The sequence below is a fragment of the Phacochoerus africanus genome, chromosome 1 (genome assembly GCF_016906955.1).
Source record: "Phacochoerus africanus isolate WHEZ1 chromosome 1, ROS_Pafr_v1, whole genome shotgun sequence".
Taxonomy (NCBI): domain Eukaryota; kingdom Metazoa; phylum Chordata; class Mammalia; order Artiodactyla; family Suidae; genus Phacochoerus; species Phacochoerus africanus.
Genome location: NC_062544.1, coordinates 132,985,399 through 133,010,971, shown reverse-complemented (window position 1 = coordinate 133,010,971; position 25,573 = coordinate 132,985,399). Strand labels below are relative to the sequence as shown.

The window sequence follows — 25,573 nt, the reverse complement described above, 5'->3', positions numbered from 1 at the left end:
TATTAGGGACAGTAAAGTGATTTTACTTCAAGGGAACCTAAGGTTTTTTATTCAGATTATGTCTCAGTCATTCACATAATTATCAGCCATGATAACATTTTTTTTTTAATCTTTGGAGTTGTGCACAAATACCAAGCAGATGCAATCTGCTTGGCCTCACCTTGCTAAATGATTTTAGTGAGGAGAGGAAGTAAGGAGGAGAAGGGTGGTTTTGATGAAGGAATCAAAGAATTGTTGTTGATCTTGTTTGTACAATTCATCAGCTTTATTCTTTCCAGGAGAGAGATTAGTTATACACCTGAAACTAATAATAATAATAATATGTCATGTCGTCATCATCATCGTCATCATACTATGTCAATTATTGCTTCAATAAAAATAATTTTTAAAAGATAGATCAATAGAATGGGCATCCAGATTACCAGGATAAAAGTACCTCTTTATTTTTATTTTTTGTCTTTTTAGGACCGTACCCGTGGCGTATGGAGGTTCCCAGGCTAGGGGTCATTGGAGCTGCAGGTGCATGCCTACACCACAGCCACAGCAACGCAGAATCCAAGCCGTGCCTGTGACCTGTACCACAGCTCATGGCAATGCTGGATCCTTAACCCACTGAGCAAGGCCAGGGATTAAACATGCGTCCTCATGGATGCTAGTCAGATTCCTTTCCACTAAGCCACCACGGGAACTCCAAGGAGAAACTGTTGATAGACAAAGCACTATGATAAAATGGAATCATTGCTATATTAGATCAAGCATGGAAGGCAAATGGAACCACCTACAGGGGCAGATGAGAGATGAGAGAACGGCTCTTAGAGGAAGTGGCGTCTATTTATGCCTGAGTTATGTGGGACAGGTAAGACCTCTGTAGGAGAAATGGGGCAGAGAGTTCAGTGGTCTATGCAAAGGCTTCAGGGTGGGTGAAAATATAGTATTGTATATTATTAATCATCTCTTGATGGTAGAATGAAAGTCAGGGGCTGCACGAGGTGCACCCAGAAGGCCAGGCAGTACCAGCATTAAGAAAGACCTTCTGGAGTTTCCGTTGTGGTTCAGCAGGTTATCAAACTGACTAGTACCCGTGAGGATGTGGGTTCAATCCCTGACCTTGCTCAGTGCATTAAGGAGCTGGCATTGCCTCAAGCTGTAGTGTAGGTCACAGATGTGGCTCAGATCTGGTGTGGCTGTGGCATAAGCCTGCAGCTGTAGCTCTGATTTGACCCCTAGTCTGGGAACTTCCATATGCCCGGGGATCTTCTGAGTAACTTTGCACATTTCATCTTGACTTTCTGGGCCTTAGGAAGCGAAGAACTTTGTAAGCAGGGGTGGATACGCATCTGGGAAGCCTGCAGTTAGCATCTCCATCCATTTTGAGATGTCTCCCATTGTCAAAAATAGTAAAATGAGAGTGAGGGAGGCTATCTGAGAATTGAAAAAGCTTTGAAAGCTTGCATTTTACAAGAATGAGTTTGCCTTCAGTATAGATAGGTTTGGGAGAGCAAGTACAAAGACGGGAGAGAGCCCCCAGAAGGCCTTTGCAGGAGTCAATTTGAGGCTCTCTTGTGTGGGCCAGTGAGTCTTGAGTGGGATGAAGAAAAAGAAAACACAGAGCAGATTTGGTTGTTGGAGGTGGTGGAGGTGACGGCAAAGCGGCCTCCATAGTGGTTGGCCTTACTTCCTAGGAGGATTGCGGTAATGGTCACTGAGGGAAAAACCATGGGAAGAGGCTTTGGTGTTGAAGAAGCTGGCAGATCATGGGTATCCAGGGTCCCAGGGAGAAACCTGGGAGAGGAGAAGGATTTGAGAAGAGAGGTGGGCACATGGAGCCAGTGGACCACAGTAGAAGAGACCTAGAACTGAGTGACCTTGGCAGCAGAACCATGGTGAGGGCCCAGGGAGGTGTGGAACGTGAATACAAGGACACCGCGAGTGGAGACAATACTTTGCAGAAGCTTGTGTAGAGGAAGATAGCAAAGGGGATTGAGAGATGAATTTCCTAGTTTTGTTTTGTAACAGAGATTTCAAGGTCTCAGCAGAATCTTCTACGTAAACCTTCTTTAACATTTTTGTTTTAGAACTTTCCATGTCTTTCTAACAGGCAGTTAGCAGCCCATTGTGGGCTTTGGGAAGGAAACAGAACAGGCACGTGGAGGCACTGCCAGCTGGGTTATACGTGACAGCAATTGAAGACCCACAAGCAAAAATAACGGCCTTGTCTCGGTGGTCTCTGGCTTTGGGGGTAAATAGCCCCACACAGTTGAAAAGGCTCCGAGGCTGCTGTGGGTATAAAGTATGCAATGATTATTGAAAGTCTGTGTCTGACAAAGATTTCCATCAAACTGTGAAGGCAAAACAAGTTGTGGTGCCAAAGTGGTCAAGTGGTTTTCTAGAAAATTCACCGAATGGCAGTAGCATGGCCCACAATACAGCCATAAGAAATACAGTCCATTTAAAATGTTTCTGCCCTCTTCTTGGACACCGTGTAATTGTATCCTTTTTATGAATGTCCTCCTCACCCCTGAATTTGTGTGTGCTTTCCTAATGGAACATATCTTTACACTCAGGAACCACGTTAATTTATGGTGTATTTTGCTGTTCCAAGAAGTGAAAAATGGGAGGGTAATACGACTTCTCTTTGTTTTACTCTGAAGAGGTTTTTACCGCTGGGTTCTTGACATCTTCCACCTTAGTTTATCTTTAATTTATCTTTAACTGGAACCATTTTGTCCATTAGCTCTATTCTAATTACCTCTCAAAATGGTCAGATTTACAGGCAACACATGACAGAGAAAATGCAAAAAAAAAAAAAAAAGAAAGAAAGTCAGCCAGCCTCTCCTGACATTCAACAGCAGCCCACGTCTAAATAGTGGAAAAGTTTATTTGCTTTTTCTGAGGATGTGCTAAGTGATTTTGCAGTGTGAGTGGTACGGCCTTCTAGCTCTTAGGCCTGCATTTATTAAATAAATTTGTTCTCTAACTCAAGTGTTAAGTGTGTATTATGAAACCTCAAAGCCAATTTCGGTGATTGCAATGTGCAAATATTTTTTAAATTATGTAATTAAATAGGACTTGGCCTGCGAGGTCCACCCAAGTAATTTATTAATTGAATAGTCTGATTTAATTGTATGTTATTTTCCTTTATTCAGGGAAAGGCCTGCATCTCTTGCAGAAATGGGAGCCTCTTGTGCGCCTGTCACTGGAGGTGCAGAGGTCTCTCCAAGAAATCTTTAGCACCCAATTAAATATTAACCAAGAAGAGGGGACGTGTTCCTTCTGTCCTCGAAACTCTGTTTTGATGTTGGAGTCTGGTGTTTTTAAAGGGAAAAAAAATCCTGTGGGGTCAAATTATTTATAATTTACTCGGTTTATCGTGACATTATTGAAAAGTGAATCACCCTTTTCCTCTTAATTGTGCAGGGTTATATAAAGGAAGCGTGATAAAGAGAGAAGCCCCTTGAGCTCAGCGTTAGCTTTATCCAGCTATGGGTATAGCCATGCCGTATCTGTTTCCTTAAAATGTCATTTTAAAGGTATTGTGGTTTTAGAGCAGCAGCTGTGACTGAAAAGTATGTAAACTAAGCTGTTCTTGCTCATATCATTTTTATATTCTTATGTCAGACCAGAAGGCTGCTTTAAATTTATTTTTCATTGTGTATTAGTTCTAGAGCCTTTTTTTTTTTTTTCTGTCTTTCTTCCTTGGGAACATATGTGCTTTGGGACTTGAGATACTCAAGCGCTTAAGGAAATAACAATTGTGGTGGGGGGGTTATTTGCGTATTGTGTTTGGAAGAAGATGAATTTAAAAAATTGACTCTCACAAGGTAGAAATGGGGTGGGCGGCCTAGCATCTGTGTTTTAGGAAATGAAAGCATTGAGGCATACTGTACTAAGTCACGTGAAAGGCAGTAACTTTGAGAAGCCCAAATTGCTTTCCCAAAAGGAAAATATTTTTTGTTGCTATTAAATATAGTTTATATTGCTACTTCAGAACTTTTTTTTTTTTTCCAGTGGGGCCATTTACTTAAATTCTTAGTTAATATTTCTATATAGAAACGTCTTTGTCTCTGGAGCTCGCCTTTGCAAATTCCCATTTAATATGCGGTTGTGGATAAGTATTTATTCATACCGTGTGGTACCCCACACCTGATCAAGTGACAGCATGGCGTCATGTCCGCCAGCAAAATGCTGCAGTGGCTTTTGAGTAATGGTGGCAAAGAAGGTCTGGAGGGTTAAAGGAAACAACAATAATGGGAAATTTTTTTTCCCTTTCCCATAGATTTCAGCATGTATAATGCCTCAACTCTGCTGTGGAAATTTGGAACATTGGACAGAGAAATATTCCTTTTCCTAAAGAGTTGTAAAAGCAGAGTAGCAAGTCTGAGCTCTTAGAAATTTCCATGGTAAATATAATTTGATTACATGTGTTCGTAATTTCCCTCGCAGCTCAGCCTTTCACTGGCAGAGCTGTTTCACAATGATATATTTCTTTCCAGATTTTGAAAATAAATTTAGCTAAGGCTTGGCCCTGAGATTCCACTGATTTGCCGTCATGACTGCAGGCGCCCATCTAGGTGTGCCCAAGAAGTGAGGTGACTTGGGGAAGAAGGCGAGTCCCTCATGTCTCTTGTTCGGCTTGTCCCAGCCCTTCTGTCTCTCCCTGGGCCCCAAGTAGTGGCTTCCTCCATACATACATAAGCTGGTCCTGGTGGTCCTTGCCTCAGAGCCTTGGCAAAGGACCTCTCGGAGCATGTGGGCTCACAGTCAGTGTGGGTAACAGGTACATCAAAGTATTGGCCATCCAGGATGGACACAAGGCATGGCGCTGGGTGGGCAGCGGGGGTGAAGGGTGGGGGTCTCCTCTGTGCCTCTGAGGATCCTAGGAGGTTCAGGGGAGTGGCTAGGGGTGTAATTGGATAGCTTGGGGGCAGAGGCTATTTCCATCTGTGTACAAGTATTTCAGTATTTGAATAACTCCTTCAGGTGACCACCGTGTACCAGATGAACATCATCCTGAGTCTCACTCTTCTTCCCAACAAGGGCACTGAGGTCTGGAGAAATGAGGGGAGTCTACCAAATTCTAGTGGAGAATTACTGGCAAAACCAGGAGTAGAAACACTCTCTTGCCTCCTGAAATGCATCTTCTACTCACTTTGCCTCCTCTTATCTCAGATGTGGAAAAATCTCCTTTTCGACTGATTTCAAACCAGAGTTGATTAAAAGACATTTTCTTAGGAAACTGCCACTGTGGCACAATGGGATAGACAGTGTCTCTGCAGCTGGAGGGATGTGGGTCTGATTTCCGCAGTAGATGAAGAATCCAGCATTGTGACGTAGGTCAGGCTCTGGCTCAGATTCTATCCCAGCCCCAGGAACTCCATATGCCATGGGTCAGTCAAAAAAAAAAAAAAAGAGAGAGAGAGAAGAAAGACTAGAGCATCTTCCAAATTCTTGGGGGAAAAAATATAATAAAAAGAGGTTTGCTTAGGAATAAAGCTGAGCGGGGAAAAAAACCCTGATGTCTGGAGCACTGAAGTGAATAACTTGCTAGAAGAAAGTTAACTTGTTTGGATTCTAGTTTGGATGTGACAGGCTGGCACAACTTAGAGGAACACTTGTGATTCCTGTATCCATTCTCTTGCCCCCTCACTGTTCATAGGAGCCAGCTCCACAACCTCCTTTTGATGTGATTGATGTTTCCAATAGCCACATTCGTGAGCCATTGCTTTTCCACATTTGTCAGGAGTCTGAGGCTCCTGTCCCTGCTGTCAGGGACACACCACCTGCATGGCCTCAGTCACACGCTAAATCTGCTTGCAGGGGAGGTGGGGGCATGTTGCCTTATCTCCACTCCCTCACAGGTACCTTTCACAGTGTGTTTGTACTTTTCTCCCAGCTGAGATTTACTCATCTATGCCTTATTCCCTCCACCTGAAAGTGTGGACCACACTATGAGTGTAGAAGAAATCTGAATGTTGGTCACGAGGACCCAAGACATCTCATTTGATCCCCGATGTTTTGGGGGAGCTGTTCTTCTGTCATTGGTCAAGGGAATTCTGGTAAAATAAATCAATCTCTTCCTATTCTAAATGGGGTTTTTGCATCGTCATCATTATCATCATCATCATTATTATTTCTGTCACTGATAAAGCTCCATGCTATGACTGGCTGGGGGTCCTTTGGCCTTTTCCCCACCCCACTGAAGAAGCTCATGAAAGATTGTGCAGTGTGGAAAGTGCCTTAGCAATTAAGTAAAAGAAAGCCTGGTTCATATAAAGAGACTTGTTTCTATATGGAAAATATGAGCCTTTTTTTTTTTTTTACATGGACCAGGTGTGGATTAGTTCACTGAACCTTTCACCCAGCCGTATTCCCGCTTGTAATTCTTCTGAGGCATAGTTCAGCCAAGTCAAAGAAACATGTTATTAAAGGTGAGCTGAAAGGCATTTAAAAAATAAACAAACTGTTTAAGATCCTAAATCAGTAACAGAATCTATATGCGCAGACTTGAAAAGTACAAGAAAATGTGTTTCACTACCTTTGGGTTTCAGGCCAGATCTTTCTTTTTCCTTCTTAGAACATCACCCCAAAGTCCTTTTTGGTCATTGGCAGGACAAGCAGCTGACGCTAGCTTGGATTGTAGCTCTCTTGTAGCTAATGATTTACCCTTTGCTGAGGTAGGCGAGACCCCAGTCTTAAATCTACCATTCTCCAGTTAATATGAAGGGAGAAACATAAATGCTTTGATTTGATTTTAGCACTGTGTTAAGTTTAGAATCTGATAGACGTTTTCTTCTTTTTTCCAACTTGTTGGATGGCACAAAACCAGGTATCATCAGCAACTTGTAGAGATGACAGAAATGAGGCGTGGGAAGTTTTAGATTTACTTAAGTTACGTTTCTCCCTGGTTAGGATAACAGTGGCTATCATTTCTTTATCACTCACTCTGTGCCAGGCACTTTCCTAAGCGCTTTCGTATGTTCATGAATTTATTCCTCGAAAGCATGTCATGTACTGGAATTAAGCCCATTTTATGGATGAGCACATGGAGGGACAGAGAACTCAAGGAACCATTCACAAGGCCCATAAGCAGCAGAGCTGAAGTTTGAATTTCTAGAGTTGAATCTGTGCTTGTAAGGTCTGAATTAGCCTAGACTCAACTCCACTGCGTGATACTAATTTCTATGATACTGAGTTTTAACTGAAGCAGTCCAAGGAAGTTTGAAGAAATACCGATATTTATCACCTACACCCTGGGCCTTCCCACTCACACCCCCTGCCATCACTGTTTTTCCCTAATTACTTTTTTTTTTCTGTTTTCTTTTGGTTGTTTTCACATGACTGCTGCTTCTGAGCTTAGGACTGGGTACCATTTGAATCCTGTTGTACTGCTTCTCTCTGGATTCTCTTCACCTTTCATTGTAATTGTAGGATGGTGGAAAGGCATTCTCCCACTTGTAAAGTCATTCCAAACCCAGGAACAAAGGAGGGGAGGTATTTGGGGGAGGTTTTGGGGTCTTCCTGGCACACCTTTTTACGAGGTAAGCAGTTCCTTCCACTGGGAACGGGAAGCCTCAGCTCCCCAGAGTGGATGCAGTGCTCCTTTCAGACACTTCCACTGAGCTGACAAGAATCACCCCCACCCCCACCCCTGCTGCTTTACATGACAGAAAAGGGAGCGAGTTCAGGCAACAGCTTCATCTAGTGCACTTTTGAGTAGCTTTGCCTCGTTGAAGACCATATGCTGAGCTTGTCAAAGTCATCTGCCCGTTTCAGCCATTCTTGTTTTAGGAACGTTAACTCTCTGTATTGGGGAAGCAGTGTCACAGGCAAACAGCCATGCTGGGCTTCTACCAAATGTCCCTCCTCCTTTGCCATGTTCTGGGGGCATTGGGTGGCACTTTACTGTTATCAGTATTACAGGGTCCCCAGCCTCAGTGTTAACGGAGCATCCTGTATGTATCAGAGACCTTTCCAGCTAAGGAGCCAAGAGGATGAGCCCCATAGAGTTCTGATCACACCAGTATTTCTCAGTGTATTTCTAATGGGAGCTAGAGAGATGGGGAGCTTTGGGAAAGCCTAGAGATGGAAGCTGGGATCTGCAAGTGTCCAAGAATTCAGGAAGAAAGGCATGGGAAAGGAAATGGGCTGAAAAGGAGCCAGGAAAAGTTGCCTCATCATTTGACATTACTCTGGTGGCCGAAAGGTAAGTGGCTACTCTCGGGTCACTTGCAACACGGTGGGCAGATGACTGCCAAGTTTTGCAGTTTAAGGACTAATAAAGTCAGAATGTGGGTAATACTGGAAGTAGGTGCTTTTCAGGGAGAGATCCCTGGGAGATCCTCCCAGCTAGAGTGACCACGTGAGTGGGTTCGTTCTTTTTTGTTTGTTCTGTTTTTGTTTTCTGCGTTTTGCGGCACGTGGAAATTCCCAGGCTAGGGATCAAATCAGAGCTGTAGCTGCTGGCCTACACCACAGCCACTGCAACACCAGATCTGAGCCACATCTGGGACCGACACCACCGCTCATGGCAGTGCCAGATCCTTAAACCACGGGGAGAGGCCAGGGATTAAACCTGCGTCCTCACGGATGTTAGTCAGGTTCGTTACCAGTAAGTGGCAACGGGAACTCCTGAGTTCATTCTTGAGTGTCTTTGTTTCTGGGTCAACATGCCCACAGGAAAGTTGAATTCTGAAGCTCCTTTGTGGGTCTTTTCTATGTGCACCCAGAGTGTTCGCCATTGCACATAGAATGATAAGAATATAGGAGCTGCAGTGAGATACAGATTTGATTTTATTTAGTTCCCACACTGGTCCATGGTGTTCATTCCATATGTATTTAGAGAACAATGACCGTAAATAGCTACTCTTCTTCGGTGCTAAGAGCCAGCATGTATGCAAGACAGATGAAGTGCTTGCCTTCATGGAGTTGATATTTTGATATTTTGTCCCCAACTGAAATGCACAGAGTCGAGATGATTCTGACTAGTTTTGTCTATTGCCTAAACGTTCCCAGAAAAACCAAACAAAATGTTTCGCCACAGCTTGGAACCGCCGGGAGCCAGATGTGGCCACGGGAAGAATATCTCCGAGAACTTGTCATCTGGCTCCAGCTGTGCTAACCTAGGCCTGGTCGTCAGCCACAAGTTGTGTCTGCCAACTGGTGGCCAGACACGACTGCAGGTTTAAACAATTAGCGGAATCCCTCACCCAGTGGCTGGATTCACTGTGTGTGTCCTAAGGTTACCAGCCACCCTCCAGACCAGGAGTCTCTGTGGTCCCAGGCAGAAACACCCACAAGAGGACCAGAAATCAGCCCCTGGGGAAAACAGCCGAGGCCTTCTTAGATTAGAACATGGAGAGGGATGCAGGGGAAACCACTGTCAGCAAGAAAAGAGACATAAACCAGACATGGTCCCCACCATGTGAGTCTTGATTCCAACCAAGCTCTTGCCTGACTCGGGATCCCTGCTTCTAACCTGCCCCTGCAAAAAAAGCAGAGAGAGGAGTTGGTCTGTAGGTTTTCTCTTTTCCCAGTGACAGTTATTTTTCACCGTTGTCTTTTTCTGAGACCCATTTATGATGAGCTATGTTGATTTAACCTAAAAGGCAAAATGTTTTGTTTGTTTTGTTTTTGTTTTTTGTTTTTTGCTTTGCTTTTGAGGGCATATGGAGGTTCCCAGGCTAGGGGTCCAATCAGAACTGTAGCTACCGTCCTACACCAAGACCACAGCAATATGGGATCTGAGCTGCATCTGCAACCCACACCACAACTCATGGCAATGCTGGATCCTTAACCCACTGAGCGAGGCCAGGGATTGAACCCGCAGTTTCATGATTCCTAGTCAGATTTGTTTCTGCTGCACCACAATGGGAACTCATCCAGGTGAGGTCTTAATTCAAACCTTTGAAAGCAATTGGCTGACTCCGGATGCACCACAACTTTTTCAGACATCTCTTGTACCCGCTGGCCCAAATACGTTTATACATAAATACAAAGCTTCAGCCTACCTGCTGGGAACGATTTATAAAATGTGGAGTCCCTGGCTTAATGGAACAGGCAGTCTCTGCTGTCCTGTGGGAATATGATGATTTTGATCACTCATAATCGTGCACATTCCCGATACCACAGTCGTGGCTCAGTAAATGTAGAATGAGCAGAATAAGGAAAACTTCTGGGCAGCTTGCTAATGTTTAAGGACGGCGATGAAAAATGAGTGAGGTTATTTCAAATAACGAATGAGAGATACAGTCTACACGTTAGAGCAAAAACGGAAATAAAGGTTTAATTGGAATAATTTGAGGATTCTTTTTTGAGATGTCCACCTCTAGTGTCTGATGATCACAGGAAACAGAATAGCAGAGAGGAAGCTTTCAAAAAGGGGGATTCTTTTGAGCCTACACACATAGATCTGTGGGGAAACATCTTTTTCACCATGAAGTTCTGAGTGGTTTATCAAAGAAGCCCCCCTCTGAATAAGTAACAATGGCAACAAAATCATTCAAGTGGGGAAAAATATTAAGATCCTAGTTTATGTGTAAAAATCAACTTTTACATTCTAAGGGCGTTGTGTCAATTTGCCGTGCAGGAAACATAAGTGAAGCCATTTGGTTTTGTGGCATTGGTGTGGGTTGGCTCAGGGGGTGGGGGATAAAGTTGAGGCATTGATAAAGTATGAGGAGAGCCAGATGGTTGCATTACACATCTTTTGTGTTCTTGTTTGCTTCTTAAAGCAGTTGCAGAATTTGGCCCTTGGCGATATTTTCTTTGTGCTTGTATGTTCTGCTACAAATTTACTTTTGTCAGAGTACTTTGAAAGAAAAGCCTAGCTCTAAAAAATTTTTTTTCTTTTCTTTTCTTTTTTTAATTTGTATTATAAACTTGTGAAGTCAACAGTGTGTTCATAAAAATATTTTTAAAATGTTAAGCATGTTAGTAAATAGTAGGAAGATAAGTTTTTCTTTTTTTCTTAGAATGATTTCACCCATATTTCAATTTAGAGAAGAGTTTTGCAAAATTCTCAAAGTGGAAGGGGATGGTGGATGGATAGATGGATGGAGACAGAACAGATACATTATTATTCCAGTAGTGATGAGGCTTACTGATGAGAGAGTTTAACTTTTTCTATTATAGCAGCCTGGCAGGTTGTGGTTTACCTATCATGTTTTATCTGCAAGTCTGACTTGGCGATATTTAAGTTAAGTGACAATGTTTTGGGGTTGGTGGGTGGGTTCTGCCTGTATTTTTGGTTGGTATTTATTAGAACTGTTTATCCCACCAGCACTGAAATTTCTATATATTTTTTCCTGTACAGTCACCAATGGCAAGGGATATTGAAGATTTTCTAATTGCAGATAAGGGATGCTATTTTATCACTGCATACTTTTAGTAAGGAGTTGCTTTGGAGTCCTCCCCCCCCCCCATCTCGATGGAATGCTTCCGAATAATTTAATGTCCTTTTCACAGTCCCAGTTTATCTTTTTTTTTTTTTTCCCTCCTCTGCTCACATGAAAGAAGAGCACAAATGTAAGCTCCTTGGGTGATGGTTTATTCTCCTGTTGTGCACAGATTTCCAGTTTTAGTTGGAACCTGCAGTCCATGATGAGAAAACAGGAAACTTAGAGTCCTAACCTTATTGAACTCTCTGGCTGGTTTAGTCACAAGTCTGAGGCAACTCCATCCAATAATGAAGCCATTGTACGCATCGTATCTGATCAGTTCTTGAAATGTTTTAGTAAGTCTATCTTACAACATTATAAGAAGATAATCAGCAGCCTTAGAAGGTCCCCATCTGGACTGTAGAGTTCTTTTACTGAAAGATGTTTTGCCTTTTTGAGATAGCTCTCGCGTTTCATCATCTGTTCCGCCGAGATGAAGTGCATATGAAAAGTCAGTGACTCTGAATCCATCTGTTGTTATTATTTTCCACTGATAATTGGCTTGAACAATGAAATGTCTATGTCTGCAGCCTTTGAAACTGTACACCCTGTTTATTTTCTGGAGGTCTCACTGCAACTCCTCCCCACCCCCACCTCCCCTGCCCCCCCTTCATTCTCTCTCAAGCTTACAGCGAATGGTGCTTGTGTGAGGATGACATCTTTGACTCTGCATCAGTATGTGTCACTCAGCATCTAAAGCTTGCATACGGATTTTTGTCACAATCCCTCTGTCTGTGCTGGTTGCGCTAGGAGCCAGCACTCTGGCAGCCAGGAGCTTAGCTGGGCCACAATGCATGGATCCCTTACCTGGCCTGTCGTCTTTATTTCACTTTCCTCATTAAAATATTAATTTCGAGGACAGTATCTAATACCTATGGAATTAGATACTACCTATAATTGTATAATATATTCAGTTGCATCCAGGTTTGCACGATACAGAGCATTAATATTGGATTCCACTAACAGCATTTCCATTAGCTTGCTCAACCAGTATGAGATATAGATGAGCTGGGAAGCATAACTACCCGCCACAACTGCCAAAACAGTCATTAGAAGCTCCATTGGGATGGACAAAGGCTTTTTTCACAGTGATAGACCGATTAAATTTTGTTCTATGGTTTATTTGCATCAAGGTTAGATGGCTATCATCTATGGAAGTGGGTTATCCAACACCTTATCTAGAAGGTCATTTCAAGACAAAACAGGGAACAGAATGGACATCTTTAGATTCTTTGAGACCTCCCTTAAAAGAATGTGGCATTTATTTTGGGGGGCTTTGGGAATTTTTAAATTTTCTTTGTTCTTCATGTTCTACTGTAATAAAATATGTTTAAGATTGGCTTTTTCGTTTGTTTGCAAAAACATTTTTTTAAACAATCACCGGTAATATTCGTTTGGTTTGGGGGCAGATTGATACAGCGAGGAAATAGTGTAGTGTTCATGAAATAAAACCTCCTTTGGAAATAGAAAGCCACCTACCTTATTTCGCTTGTCCGTCATAATCGTGGTACATCCTCTGATGCTGTGAAGGATCTGTAACCTACCCTTTTTTAGTCCAAGTAATAATGGAGACATAGCCTAGAGAAAAGCAGTGCTGGGTTTGCCCCCAAAGTACTGTGTGGCATTAAAAGGAAGCAGACGAACATAATCTTATTTATGTTTCAATCGAAATCATTTAATACTGCAAAAGTTATTAAAAAATAATTAAGTTACTAAGACCAACACGTAGCTGGAACATACAGTAAGAGGTTAGAGGTGAGTGTGGGTTGATTTCATAGGCGGAGAAAATGCAGAGGTGAATTCCTAGCGCCTGCATATTTTTCCTCTTGCTCAAATTCATCAGTTCTGAGGACATATTATGTTGAGGTATGGCATATTTTCTGCCGAAATGGAGAAAATTGTTGATGGTAATTATGTTATTTAATTGAAATTATAAGTGGCTAAGGGCACTCAGTTAAAAGCATTCTTCCTAATATATGGGTAATGTTTTTAAATGAGTGGTCATGGATTGATGGCATTTGAAAGGCAGGCATTTGGGGTGTATTTTTGGAAGACTCATTATTTTTCTTAAATCATTGGTGAACTCAAGAGTGTAAAATGACACTGTTTTGGGGTCTGTTCGCTTTAATTAGGTGTGAATACTATATGCAGGAGTATATACATGCACATGTATATAATGTGCATATATGTGTATATATTTTATATAAGTAAATATTTGTACATATATGAAACAGAGCTTTCTGGAGACACAGTCTCACAAGGATTGGTTTATAAGGTGGCAGAGCAGAGAAATAAGAGGGATATTTCTGTCCTTAAATTGTGGCCAAAAAAATGTGATTCTTTAAAACTCTTATTGAACACGAGAGGTGTTGAGGCAAGCCACAGTAAAACTGCGCCGGTGGGTCTTTTGCCAAGTTGATTCTGGAGTAGCTGGAGAAGCAACAATAGCACTGTATCCACCCCACCACCACCATTGCCACTCCGTACTTCCCCCCGCCCCAGGAGTGAGTTCTTAATTACTAATGAATGCAATTCATTTTAATTGTTATTATAGCAACAGAACATTTAACTGTCTCCTGTTTAGTCCTTGTCCCCTGGAACAGGCGGTGTCTCCTGTCAGAGAGAGGACAGGTAGAAGGCACAGCGGGCGTCTGATTGAGCCAGTTATTCATTTGCTGAGTGTTTGTGTTTATGCAAAGGGGCCTCTTCCTGCATATTTAATCTAGAGTAAGGCAGTGGCTTTTGTTGTGTTTAGCCCACATACCTTCAGTCCTTCCTCACACAGCCGCCAGCCTGGGAGCCCTGAAAGCCCGCGGGCTTCCCTTCCCGGCGCCTGTAGTTTCTCCCTGACAAACTCTCAACTTTTCTTCCGTGGTGTGAAAATTGCCTCTCCGGCCCCAAAGCTTTCCTTCCTCATGATGAACGGGTAAGTGTATGCAAAGCCAAGGCTGATACTTTTGTTTCATTTTACAAATGTTGAGGGGCTACTTTGCAGCTCTTAAGAGTCCTGGGTCCTGGGCCCTTGTCAGTTGCTGGCTGCCCTGGAATAGACAAGTACAGGTGCCTCTTAGGAAACCCTGCCGGATTTTTGACTGGCAGAGAAGGGCTCTGGCGAACTGGGGGGAAGAAAAACAGAGAAAGAGAGGGAGGAGAGGGAGAGAGAACAGCTTTATTATTCTTTGTCCTAACAAATCCTGTTTTGTAACTATCCTGGAGATAATGCTGCCATTGTTTGCTAAAAGCCTTCAAACAGTGTGCTAGAGCGAACTGTAAGAAAGCAGTGCAACTCCGCTGCTGTATTGTCTCTACCCGGGCCAGGGTCCTTCCCGAAGGTCTGTGCCGGAATAGGAAGGGTTTTCTTCAGTGGAAATCGAATCGTCTCTTCATTGATATTAATAGCACACTAGAGATGTTGGCCATGATGTTCAGAGAGGCGGTCGGGAGGGAAGGAAATCTGATCTTGCTGGGGGGTGGGGGGAAGATGACAGCCTCTTGGCCCCACGGTGGAGGAGACCTCCATCCAGGCTCTGCCTGCATAATGGCATCCTGGCTTAACTGTTTGCTCTAGGAATTTTAATCTGGAGCTGTTTGTTTTTCTATCTGGGGTCTCATCCAGTCTTTTTAAAAAAGTAAATTAAAAAAAAGAGAGAGAGAAAAATGGATGTCCTGTGTACTTGGATCATTCTGGGGGATGATGGTAGAAATCGTGTTACAATTTCAAAAATAAACTGTCACAATTAAGAAGGATGAGCCCGTCCAAGGAAGATATGTTCTCTGTAAAGCTGTTTCAGAGACCAGGAATTGTGTCCAGGGTCTGAAAGGAGTTTTCATTACTGGTTAACTGTTGCCTCTGTTTGAGTAACTCTTTTCAACAGAAGAGTGTGCTGTTCCCCCGCAGGTTGGAAACTGTGAGAATTTAAATAAAATTTCATCAACCTTATTAAAATATGTAGGGACTTGGGTCTTCTTAGGTACAAATCAGTCTAGAGACTTAGAAGCATTTCTTAACAGTGAGGCTGCTGAAGGTTTTTAATAATAAAATTACAAATACCCCATCTAATTGTAAGTATATGACTTTTATGCTCGGTTTTTAAAGGGAAAAATACTTTTTTTTATGAGGAAAAGTAACTCCGTCAGAGCACCTTCTGTGATTAGCGCTATTGTATTCTTAAATTTTGATTGATAGAGATAATAGTTTTCACTTAAAAATACAGACAGGTACTTTAACTTTCCATGACAATAGCTATTTGCATTTCTTTTATCTTTTTGTTTAACATTTGTGGGGGTTGGGATGGATTTGATTATTAACTCTTATTGCACACACTCAAGGTAAATCTAAAACAAAGGCTTTGTTAGAGCTTCAAAGGGAAAACAGCAAATATTGTTTTTAGGTTTCAACATTTAAAGCCTGCTAAAGGATACCTATAAAATATTTTCACATGACCATGACCAGGGTTTTACTTTCCTTTGAGGTAAGAGAGAGAGAGATTTTTTTTTTCCCCCAAATGAGATGGGCCAATGTGGAGTTGCTGGGGGGCTGCCAGCCTGAAGGAATTTCACGGGCAAGCCTCGGACAGGTTTGCCTGTACCCTGTGGCTTCCTTTTTTTTTTTTTTTTTTTTTTTTTTTTAAGAGCACGTTAGATTTTTCTGACTAGAATGGACCCTAGAGTTAGGTCTTCTGGTTTGGTTGAGGGTCCCAGAGGGTGGGGAGAAAGGAAGTAAAATATTCGTCTCGGCAGTAGGAGGGAACCCTGGGAGTGATGGGTCCCCAGTGGTAGATTTCTTTGATAGAGGGAAGTGAAAGAAACGTGGTCACTGTGAGCCAGCAAACCTGGGTGATGGCCAAGGTCGCCTCTGGTCCCAGAGACCTGTACTCCACAATAGTTCTCCTTCACCATCTAATTTACTTCTTACCTTTTCCTTTTGTCCTTGGTTTATTCTCCCTGTTTCTTTTCTTCTTTGCTTCCTTCTTTTCTCACCTCCTTCCCTCTGGCGTTCCTCTTTATTTTTGTAAACCTGATTCCGTATTTGAGGTTATTAGAACAGAGGAAAGAAACAAACAGAAAAACACCTTGGCGTTGATTTCTAAGTGGATTTTCTTGTCTTGAACACAAGAAAATGAAGTGTCCCTTGTATTATCGTTGTTTTTCAGTTTGTTGAGTTTGTGTTGGGATAGTTCTCATTTTCTAAAACGTCTTTGAAAAACCGGACAGAAAAGCCCACATGAGTTAAGATTCACTGGTTAGAGAGACATCCATCTCTTGGAAATTGGCCCATTTAGACTTTCTGTTTTCTCAAATGAAGTAGATGTCATTTGATGGGAACATTTCGGAGGATGGGACGTCTCAACGCTTTTTGTGGGCTTGGAGAGGAGGATTAGTCTAGCCAGAGATGAGTTCCTCACTGCCACCTTTGCCATGGGGCAGGAGCTGGCTTTTATCATCTTTGCACCCCAGTGACACTGACACACAGTAGGTTCTCAACCAGCCTTTGTTGGACTCAAGGTTGAGGTGAAATAGGTTGGCTCTTCTTCATAGTCTCTTGTCTAATTGTGCCGAAATCCTGATGCCGGTGATTTCCTTGAGCTGCCATGAAGGAAGAGGGGGAGATACTTTTAATGGGAAAAGATAGAGTGTATATGGTTCATTTTTTTCTTCTTATAAAATAAAAGCTTACAAGCAATTCATTTCCAGCTAGGCCATACCGATGGGCACTGTGTATTAGTTATCACACTGATCACGTTAGTGACAAAATATACTCATAGAAAGTATGAAATTGAAGCACGGTAGGAACCTGAGGGGTCTACAGAGTAAAATTCCTAATGAGGGTTAAGGGGGGGAGCTGGGAGGTAGAGGAAGAGGCAGGCACGTTGTTTCCTAACCTAGAATCTCCACTGAAGATGTGTGTCTCAGTCAGGGTCTTCATGGTCCTCAAAGCTTTGGGGAAGTAACATTATCTCAAAGAGTACTTCAGAGGCCACACACCAGACAGTTTCTAGTGTTCACAGGGTCTCAACTGTATAGAGAATGACATCAAGGAAAGGAAGTAATTTCTCTTCACCATATCCCTGGCTCACTTTTAAAACCTAAAGCCAACGGGAAACTTAAGAAAGAGAGAAAAAGAAAAAGAGAAAATGAAATTCACATGGTGACAGCATTTTTTTAAAAAATGGAAAACAAGTGGGCTCAAGGGCAATATTTTTCTTTTATCTTTTTCTCTTAAGCTTCACATAATCATTTAATTTTAGTTTTGGCGCTTGTGCTGCCAGTAAATGTGTAGGTAAGCAGTTGATATATATGATAAGTCAGAGTGATTTAAAAAAAAAATAGCAAATAACAGTTTTGGAACTGGAAGCTGTGTGCTTTGGAATAAATGAAATGCAGATTTTTCTCCTGGTTGTTGATTTCTGATGCTTCTAGGCTAGTAATGATGCAGACTCGGGCCTCAGTGCTACTCCCTAATTTTCTTGTCTATTATATTGACACATTTCATTTAATTTAGCATGATGGCAAACAGCTGTTGAACTATTAATCTTTTCTCAGCAAAGCTGGAAAAATATCTTTTAGATTACTTTGCTAGTGTATACTAAAAACTAAAATCAACAGAAATAAATTAATGAGTGGTCAAATGTACATATACATTAAAATTTATGGAACTTCAAAGTGGAGGAAAATAGGGTTTGTATCCCCCTGCCAATTTTTTATGTCTAAGTAAAAATTAAGTGGAGCCAAATTTGTATTGCTTTAGTGATTGCAAATTGGAGGGTCAATTGTATAATATTGTTATTAATTTTTTTCCTCCAGGGAAAAATTATACTTGTAAAATTTGTGAGGAGGAACCGGCTTCTATTTTTGCTCTGTTTTCACGTACATTCTGTTCTATGTAGATAGGTGAGTAAAGAAACAGACCCAGTAGTTACCTGGGAGTGTTCTTCAGGTTTGAGTACAACACTGGAGATAACTATTCCAAATAGGCATTTTCAGCAGGGGTTTTTTTGAATTAAATTTTAATAAGGTCCAGTTGTTTGCCAGGCCTATATGATCTTTGCAACGCAATCTTATCTGCATTGCAAAGTCGGATACTATAGACCAGATTGCCACACATGCAAAAAGAGAAGCAACTCAAGAGATAAACAGGAAAATGAGTTTAGAGTGCGCAGCTTGGAGAAAGTCTCCCATAAAAGGAGGGGGAGAAAGGGAGTTCTTGCCTTGTATCGAGTAGGGTCTGCCAGAGACTCTGTGTTACTTGCCATTGAAGGTGGGATGCATGTTGGGAATGTCAATTTCTGGTGTGTGAGGTGGTGGCCCTGCCTCCCGTCTGATGAGCCCTGATTTGTATGGGGTGGGGCTGCTCTGCAATTCTCAGCATTCCCTTTAGGGCCTGACCATCTCTGCTGTCTGCTCATCACCGTTTGCCCTGCACCAGTTCTCACCCCTGGAGAAACCAATCCTGGGGACACACATCAGCAGGAAAGCACATGAATTTCATTTTCAATTTGAATTGTTTTGTGTAAAAACAAAAAAGGATTGGGGGCAGGTTGCAAAAGAGTAATTTCAAGTCCCATCGCTAGGGTTTTCCCCCACCCAAATGGTGAACATTTATGGTGAAAACCTCCAATTTCCTCTTACAGTAAACATGAAAATGATGATTTCACTCAGAGCCTGCATTTTTTCCCCAGTCTTAATGGCAAGAATCTGCATATACTTGCTTGTGGAAATGTCATAAATTGGCCTCAGATCAATTCCTCAAAGAAAGTACACACCAAAGTGCCACCTTTCAAATTTTTAGCCCTGGCGAAATAAGATTTAATTCTTCACAGTGATGTTTGCCTTTCCATGTTCGGGGCCAACAGCCGAGGGATAAGCAGGGATGTATTCTGTATAAAATTAAAACCACTTCATTACATATTGTTCTGGAGAGTGAGCAAAAGGATATTACCATTTTAGTAAAATGATGGTGTGACTTCACCACCTTAAAAAAAAAAAATTATCTGAGCATTTGGTCAATTGATGTGGAATGAATCCTGTACCCTGTTGGTAACTTGATCTAAATTAATAAACAAATGTTTTTCTTTTCACTTGTGCCATATGCTGATCCCAGTTCCACAGGCAGAAAGAGGCAGCTTGTACTGTTCCTTAAAGGATCCTACACTGTTTTGCATAGGGAGTATGCAGATGCAGGAGTTAGATGTGGGCTAAAACGTGTTCCGTGCTTTGTGTTTGAGGAAGCTGGATGTCAGTTGTATATTTTCTGGGATAGGAACTATTTTTATTGAACTTAGTAGATCTGATAGATACAAACTAAGTGGAAAGCATTGTATGCACAGCTTGTACCAACTGATGAACCCCCACTTCCACCCCTCCCCAAACTGAAAATTGTGCTACGTTTATACCTTTTGAAAGGTCCACAGTAGCATAAAGCATCTTGTCTGCAAGAACTAACCCTCTTGCGTGGGGAAAAAAAGAAACCTCGGCTTTAATGAAATTAGAGGCATCGTGGATATTAACGAAACAGAGACACGTTCAAGTAGCAAGCAGTCTGGTTGCCAAAAAACAAAGGCCTATGACTCACGTGTTATTCCGCATGAAAATAAATTGATAGACGACAAGATGAGAAAAAGTTCATAGGCAAAATGTGAAATGTTTCCCCTTGACTTTTTCCATCCAAGTTGTTTTTATTGTCTTGGCTCAGAAACACGTGGTCCAGCAAGGGGAGGTCTTGACTCTTGTTTTTTTTTTTTTTTTTTTTTTTTTTTAATTAACTCCCAGAGTCATTTGCCATTAAGTAGAATTGAGTTCTTCGGTTGTTTTTCTTGCATCTTTTCCCAGGCAAATAGGTGGCTGCTACTTTGTCTTGACATTCAGATTTTGATGTTCTCTTTTGTTTTCAGGGTAAGAAGTGACCTTTTGAGGTGACTCTAACTGAAGATTGCTTTACAGAAGCCAGAAAAGGTAAATGCAAATATGATCAGTGGAATTGCATCTAGGGCTGTAATACCTTCTAGGCATCTTCATTCAGCTCTTTTCCTATCTACGTAATTATCAAATCTTTGTGTATTTATTTGTGTGTAAGTCTGTTTTTAGAGGTCTTTAAAGAAAAGATTGTCCTTAAGAAATGGTTTCCAGGGTCACATTTTCCCCCTTAAATATTATCAAACTTGTCCCCTGCTTGTGGAAGCTGAACTTTTTTTTTTTTTTTTTTTGGTTGTTGACTTGGTGGGTTTAAAGTTAGAAAGGAAAATGCACATCACAAAAATGGTGATTCATAAAATGAACTTGCTGCAAGCAGGAGCAACCCGTGTCAGTGTTCTGTGCTGAAGTGGTGTCACGCTATGGATGTTCATCTGGCAGCTTTATAATCACCTTCTTTCAGAAATTAATAGTCAGGCGCCATAGCAACATGCCACGTTGATGTAACTGCCGTGTGGCGTGGGGCATGTCCCTGTGATGTCAGTGCTCAGCTGCCTTGTTCTCTTGACCTTGCTGGAAAATCAAATGAGTACTTGATTTTAAAATTAGAAGTTTTCATCACGACTCATGTAGCTTGATGAATTAAAGCTAAATTAAATTTTCTCCAACTCACTTTTGGGAGCAGGGGCAAAAAAAAAAAAAGTCTTCTGGTTAAAGTGGTTATAGATGCTGCCTATTATTTTTGATTCCCAAAGTATCTCTCCAGTGAGGGCCCTGGTCACCTCACCTAAGTTAATCTTACAGGTCATTTTTAAGTCTGATGTTTCTCAGGTTGCGAGCATCTTCCTACTATTGTTGAATCTTGGCCAGTGATATTTCCATTCGATTTGGTAGATCTGTGTCTATTTTAAAACAGGTTATTTGCCAGCCTGGTTGCACAAAGCCTTTGCTCAGATCAAAGATGATGTGTAAGATACAGACTTCTTATTACTACTCTTCAGTTGAGCAAAGTTTTTTGTGAAACTTTTGTAATGTGAAGATTCTTAGATCGGTTTTGTTTTTAATTTCACATACAGTTTGGGGTGCTAGAAGGCATTATAAAGGTAGGGATTTGCTTTACTTGTTGCATTCTGGCACATTTGATTTGGACCAAAAAAAAAAATCCAACCAACTTGCCTCATTTCATCATCATTCTTGTTTAAATTAAACAATATGGGAAGCACCAGATTGTCATCCAAAGAGTTCAGTGCCTTTCGGATGTCCTGGCGTGGAAAAGGTTGATTCCAACCACTAATTTGGGTTGTCAAGGTAACAGCCATTGGGCAAAGCACACCAGTCCCCATCTCCCAGTCTCAGTCGAGTTCAGGGATCTGCAACTTTTTTCTAAAGAGATGCCCAGTCAGTATTTCCTGTATTGTGGGCCCTTCTGTGTCTCTGCCACAGCTACTCAGCTGTACGTTGTGTGTTCTGGTCTCTGTGATCCCTGCAAGGTCTCAATCCAAGATGTTCGTCATACAGAGCCATGCCAGGTGCTTAACTCATTTTGTGTGGTTGGTGAAGGTTTCTGGTGAAGCTAAAAATTATGACTAAACAAAGCTGAAAAAGTGATTGAAAAGATGAAATATTCAGCTTGAGAGTTGTGTTATCCCTGTAACCCCCAAAATGGGCTTCGTTAGTAGGTTTTCATGGTTTTATTTGGAATCACCTATAAGCATAAATTATTTTTCTTCCAACTCGATGTCTTTTGATGACATTAAAGCTTACACCTATGACCTGAAAATGTTTGAAATTGTGTGATACGGTTTTTCCCAATTCTGTGCTAATGTTTGGAGTTAAGGATACCATGAGTCTAGGGCAAGTTTGGCGGGGAGAAAAAGCTTCCAGTAATTTGTCATTGGTGTTGACTCAGAAAAGTAGTCTATGGGGAGGAAAAAAATCTTTTTTTTATAATTAATGTCAAGAACATGGTATAGTATACACTATCTTGCAAGTCAGGAACCCCTTGTTGAAAGGGGTTTCAAGAACATAGAAAAATTTTGTCCCTTTGCCTCCGTTCATAAAACAAAGGAAGCCGAACAACAAAATCATATAATTTTTGTTTTGACTGCTAGGAATCTCAAAGTAAGAGATTTTGCCTTATCTTAGTAATTTTTTCTAACTTGAACTTTCCGGTGTTAATAATTTTCCTTTTCATTTTTTGACCACACCTGAGGTGTATAGGAATTCCCAGGCTAGGGGTCAAATTAGAGCTGCAGCTCTGGCCTATGCCACAGCAATGCCAGGGTCACATCGAAGCCGTGTCTGTGACCTACGCAGCCACTTGTGGCAACACCAGATCTTTAACCCACTGAGTGAGGCCAGAGATTGGACCCACATCCTCACAAAGACAGCATTGGGGCCTTAACCTGTTGAGCCACAAGGGGAACTCCTGATACTATATTTTTAAGTCAACTTAATGTTTCTGGCTCCCAATTAACATTTTATTATTTAACTATTTTTCTTCTACAATATTAATTTCATTGTATTATGGCTCTTTTCAAGTATTTTTTAAAGAAAAATGTTATATAGACAAATAATAAATTACATGTACTTTTTAATCTTTTAGTAAGCTTGAGGATCCTTCAGAAATGAATCCTTGTACATCTTGATCTCTTATGTATAAAGGAAAAAAAAACTTGTTAAAAAATATGAAATCTAGCGGTTTCCGACGTGGTGCAGCAGGTTAAGGATCCAGTTTTATCTCTGTGGTGGCTTGAGTTCAATCCCCAGCCCAGCACAGTGGGTTAAGGATCCAGCGTTGATAATAGAGCTCTGGGGTAGGTCACTGCTGCAGCTTGGATTCAATCCCTGGCCTGGAAGCTTCCATAGGACACGTGTTTTGCCATAAAAAATGTATACATGTAAGATCTTTTTAAAAATGTATGAAGTGGATAGGGTCTTGAGTGTTTCTTCCCAGTGAATAAACTTTGAAGAGATTGTGCTGTCTAGCAATGGTCAAGAAACCGAGAAGGATGTAGGTTTCAGATGCCAGGAACTCTTCAGTCAATGCCATGCCCAATTTGAAATCTGGGAATCATTAAGAATCAGCGTAAATGCAAATAAATGTGCCTATATTGGCGCTACGGGAATGTCTGGTTATGTGCATAAAAGTGGCCAGGCAAATTCAGAAAACCAGATGAAGCCACTTTTCCAGTTTAGATTCAGAAGTCTGAAGAATCATAAATAAACAGTCCATCGTACTTGGTAGTGATACAACAGTTTCTTCCAAGTAGGTTTGAGCACTTTACAAAATAGGTCTGGTTGCCTGCATTCCTGAGAGGTAGCCAGTGATTATTGTAATCCCTACTTTACAAAGACAGCATTGAGGCCTTAACCTGCTGAGCCACAAGGCGAACTCCCGATATTTTATTTTTAAGTCAACTTAATGTTTTTGACTTAGTGATGATTAGTAATTTACCCAAGGCCGTGGAGAATATCAAGACTGGAGCTAAAAAGACAGCTTGCTCTGGTCACAGTTATATGGATGTCATTCTCTCTTGGCTGCCTGGCTTGGTGGTTCAATAAAGGCTTATATGTCATTTTCTTCCTGCTTCCCCCGGATATTTTCGCAATTCACCCACACACATATTTGCTTAAAATTCAACTCGAATTTGTGAAATTCATTGTCTTGGATTCAGTTCTGAATAGCACTGAGAGTAATGGATTATCATTGTCAAGCCAATCTAAGTGGCAGATAAATGATTCTTTTAAACGTAAGTCATCTTTAAGCTTCATATTTTTTTTTGTTTTTTTGCCATTTCTTGGGCCGCTCCTGCGGCATATGGAGGTTCCCAGGCTAGGGGTTCAGTCGGAGCTGTAGCCACCGGCCTACGCCAGAGCCATAGCAATGCAGGATCCAAGCTGCATCTGCAACCTACACCACAGCTTACAGCCACGCCGGATTGTTGACCCACTGAGCAAGGTCAGGGATTGAACCCGCAACCTCATGGTTTCTAGTTGGATTCGTTAACCAGTGTGCCACAATGGGAACTCCAGGCTTCATATTTTGTATTGGTTCAGTTTAGCAGTCAGCTTATTTATGAGAAAGTTAAACAATATAAAAGAAAGTGTGATCACTGCAGTTTTCCTTCCACCCCAATTTGAACTATTTTTTTGTTACAGCAAGGGGTTACAGTGTCTTTAAGGACTTCACTCATTGACTCTTACATATTACAGATTATTTCTTGGTTACAAATAAAGATAGCTATCCAGCCATTTAAAATATATTCATTGATTCTTTTGAAAGTATGTTATTTATGTTATTTAAATCTTTACTTAGTGACCATGACAATATTCAGAGTTAAAGTCATTCAAAATGACCTCTCTATAGCATTCAGCATTTGAATTTGCTTGGCTGTTAATTCATGAAGTTGTTAGGAAGACACTGGGAAACTGTCTTTGTTGAGCCACCAGCTGACCACATTGGGTGAAATGACTAGCCAGTCAGTTTAGTTAAACTTTGAATTCCACCCTGCCTCCCCTTCACACTGTAGACCCCTGCCTGGGTTGTATCACTCAGGGTAAAGTCTAGACTGGTAAAGCATAAAGGCTAACACAGAAAGGGCTAAATGTAATAGAAGTTTACTTCTCTGTCTCATCTAATAATCTGGCCGGTCTAGCTTGACTGGATAGCATCTTTATCTTTTGTGCATTCCTGCTTTGGGCCTTTGTCCTTATCTACATGGTTGAAATATAGTGAAGTCCAAAGCAAGCAATTTTCCTTGAAGCAAATGACTTAAAAATTGCACACATCACATCCATTGACATTTAATTGGTTAGATTATGATCATTTCGCAAGAAGCTGCAATGGCTGCTGGGAAATACCTCACCTGGGTAGCCAGGAGCTTGAGAGAATTGGAGAATAGAGTTAAGTGGAAAGGTAAGGCACTAACAACTTGATTGGTTGAATGGCCCCAATCCAGTAATTTCTTTCATTCATTCGTATGTACATACATACGGATGTACATGTGACAAACATACACACATGTATATACAGACACATTAATTCCTACTGCATGTTTATTGATGATTTTGTGGTAGGTGCTAATATCATAGCACTACATGAAAAGGATTCTGCCTCTGTGCTCCTAGAGTTTATATTTTAAAAGGGAACAGACATTAGGAATGATGATGATGACAACTGTTAGGAAGGGCAAAGATTGGTTGCTCTGAGGAAAGTGTTCTCTAAC

The 25,573-nt window shown here is 41.4% G+C and overlaps 1 protein-coding gene across 4 annotated transcripts in view; it reads left to right on the top strand.

Moving 5' to 3' along the window:
* Positions 1-25,573, top strand: part of FOXP1 (forkhead box P1) — a 620,675-nt gene that overhangs the window by 258,700 nt on the left and 336,402 nt on the right. For 3 of the 4 annotated variants that reach the window (XM_047779137.1, XM_047779155.1, XM_047779131.1), the window contains one exon: positions 20,327-20,387. The gene's annotated coding sequence lies outside the window, so the exon portion shown is untranslated. Of the gene's footprint in view, positions 1-14,168; positions 14,362-20,326; positions 20,388-25,573 lie in introns of those variants that run through there. The other variant, XM_047779141.1, reaches the window with a different exon arrangement.